Source organism: Seriola lalandi, unplaced genomic scaffold, assembly GCF_002814215.2.
Source record: "Seriola lalandi dorsalis isolate HSWRI2012SDOR001 ecotype SW California unplaced genomic scaffold, Sedor1 jcf7180002054758, whole genome shotgun sequence".
NCBI classification, from domain to species: Eukaryota; Metazoa; Chordata; class Actinopteri; order Carangiformes; family Carangidae; genus Seriola; species Seriola lalandi.
The window spans coordinates 812,943-816,522 of record NW_019525311.1 but is presented as its reverse complement, the minus strand read 5'-3'; positions in this window follow the sequence as shown (position 1 = coordinate 816,522).

Here is a 3,580-nt window from a genome sequence, read left to right as displayed (position 1 = left end):
GTGTAGCGGAGGAGATCATAGTCTGAAAGAATATGTAGGTTTCTTAGCCCCCTTGCTTTTTGGAGTTCTAAATAAAACTTTCAATCCTAATTCCATTTTACCCGAGGGAAGTGGGAGAAAAAGGGACAGTCAACAAGAGAAAGAGAGACAGAGAGAGACAGAGAGAGACAAGGCTGCAAACCATAAACAGCTGTTTCTGCGTGCCTCCCCTGCCCCGACAGAGATCCGTTTCCACTGCAGAGAAGTGGTCTTTCTTACTTCCTGGTTTTTAATTGATTGGTCTATTGCATGTTACGCCTAAAACACTTCCATGATTAGTTAAGAGACATACAACCCTTTTGAACCATGCGCCTGGTACAAAAGTGGACTAGTGGACATGCCCTAAATGCACTTGCTCCATGCGCTGTAGACCATATGCTTAGATTGCATTGTTAAGGCTGGACATTGGAACCCATTTGCTCCTGCGGATGACTACTGCACAGATACACTCCAGGTAAACTGAAGATACATCAAGATCTCCTGTAAATTTATTGATGAAATTTTCAGCATGATTCATCAATCATTATGACAAGTTAATTTGATTGGGGGCCTTTTAACCAGGAAACAAACATCTGTTGAAGGTCAAAGGAACTTCTTTCTAGGAAGATGGTTTTCTATGAGACTTTAACCTTTAATTATATTAGAATTTAACCTTTAACTCCCTAATTAATCATAATAAGAGCTAATTTACGACTGCACTTCAGAACCCAAATATTCATCCATGTTAAAACCTAACTTAATACCACCACCACCACCATAGCCCCCAGGGAACAAAGACAAGACTTATTGCAATTAATTCAGCATCCATGGCAAACAAGGCATATGGCAACAAGAGATATTTGGCATTCATCTAGATAAATGGCATATTTCATAACAGAGCAAGCACCATATACACGGCTTTTTCAAATGCTTAAGGAACAAAGGACAAAAACATGAATGGTTTTGTGTTTTTAAGTTGTGTGGTTGCATTTGATTTGGCACTCTATTTTACTCACATCTAGCACAAGTCAGTAAGATTAGGAATGTGTATTTGAATCACAACCCTTAGGCTTGAATATGAACTGAAATATGAATGATATAAAGAACAGCTGCAAGGGACATGAATAATTTAAAAAGTTTCTTTCATTGCACATTTCCTCAGTCAATGTAAAAAGCGTTAATCATGAGTACAGTAAACATCCAGGGCAGATGCTCTGCTGCGTCCGGCTAGATTTTAATTACCAAATAGTATAATTATGACAGTTTGTACACAGAGCCCATGGCTACTTTATAGATTCTGCACAGTGGCATTCAAGTATGTATTTTTTGTCAAATGTTGTCACAGAATTACAGAATTTTAATATAGGCAAAGCACTGCAACCTGTAATCACACTCAGTTCAACACCTTTTTAAGGTTGATCTAATGAGGATTTCAAAATAATGACAATGAATGAATACGCTTTGGCTTTGCTGATTTGTAATTTACACCTACTTCCGTAGTTATCATTATACAATGCACATTTACGACTAATAACAACACTGACTTTGTGTTTACTTAAAGGGAAGCAAGAGATGAAGGCAATACCAAACAAATCATCCCCAGCAAGTGAAGTTGTCCTCCACTGGGATAAAAACTAATATATACACATACATAAGGAAAATATTGTTCAGGGTCTGCAGTCAAACTATATATTAAACTGAGAACCTCTATGTTTAAATCTGATCCAGTGTGTGTGTGTGTGTGTGTGTGTGTTTATGTGTGTGCGTGTGCGCGCATGTGTGCATGTGTGTCTGCGTGCGTGCATGTGTGTGTGTGTGTGTGTGTGTGTGAGAAACTGCATCACTGCATGGATGAACAAACAAATAACATAGCCCTCTGTTTATTAAATGTAACCCTGACGCTGCAGATGAATATAGAACATAAGCAACATTACATTCCTTGGGTTCATCAAAATTCTGTCATATTTCAGCTGCACTTGCTGCTGTGTTCCAGTGATGGAAATGTCAGATGATCACTCAGTCATTCAACCACTTTGGTCCAAATCTTCCCCTAATCAACTCTTGGGAAAAACTCCCATAACATTGTGTACAATCATTCAAGGCTCCCTCAAGATGGTGAACCCTTAACTTTTTTTTAATGTAGGTGCATAAAATTTTTAATCCGTCCAATAGTATGGTTTATGAATAGCTGCAAAAACTAATGGCATCATAGCCTCAGCTGTAGTTACTGTTAATTAGCTGGTGCTAGCATGCGAACTTGCTAATTAATGTGTTACCATGTGTTAGCATGCTAATGTTGATGATGTACACAGCATTTTAAAAAACATTTAAAATCCAGAATAAAATGGATCTGAAAAGATAATCCATGGAATCAAGTAATGTTGAATTTTCATGGGACTTTTTTCAGCTGAAGAAGCAGTCTGTATGACACTGTCCACGGTACTAGGAGAAATCTCTCCCAAGAAAGAATTGACTGATTCATATAAATAGCTTTCAGCACAAGTGTCATCGGGGCTAGATTGACTACATTAATGTATCCATACTTTAAATTATTCTTTCTCTTGATGAGTGACGTGTTTTAGCACCTTTGTGCTTTAAAAGGTCCCTTCATGAAAACGAGCAATTTTCATTTAGGCAGATTTATGAAAGTATGTGTGTGCGTCATTTTGTCAACACGATTAATTTTTGCAAGTCAAAGTCTGTGGTGCTCAGGCTGTCAACAGGCAGTCTGGTAACAACTGTAACAAGTGTGTTAGATAAGTTTGACTTGGTTGCATTAAACAAATCATGAATACTGCAGTATATACCTATACCACAGACATATCTGTGTCTACAATGTTTATGTGTAGCCACGTTTCAAAGACTGGACAGGGGGTGTCAAGTAGCTCAGTTGGTTGCGCATCTGCCCCATGTGCAGAGGCTAAGGTCCTCACTGCAGTTGGCCCTGGTTCGAGTCCCGCATCGGACAAGCCCTTTGCTGCATGTCATTCCCCCTCTCTCTGCCTCCCCATTTCCTGTCTCTCTCTACTGCACTGTCAATAAAGGCATAATAAAAAAATATTTAAAAAAAAAAAGACTGGAGAGGAACATTTGCGTTGGGCGACACTGAGCCCAGAATGCAGCAATGGTGGCCCTGCAAAATAATGTCTGAGGGGGACTTGTTTTGGTGGATATAGTATAATCTCTGTTTTGTTGGTGTATGGAAAATATTTATCGGTGGTGCTCTGGGCTGGATTCCATGCCACTGGCAATACAGAGATTGTTGATTTATCAAATATCTAATCACTAACAATTTAAGCTGGACATAACTGACTGTGATCCAAGTTTGGTAAAAGATTCTGGAGAATTGAGGGTTATTTGCCTGAAGAGGGGTTTTTATTTAAGTCACAGTATGAAACATTCATCAGGAGAATACTATAGTTAATTTCTTCAAGACTGGATTACTTGGATAATGAGCCCTTTGGGATTTCCAGCTGCATTCCAGTGAACCATACCACCATGTATTTTTAAGACCATTAGGTACTTGGCCTGATAATGTGTCTCCAAATAAAAGAGGTGGTCT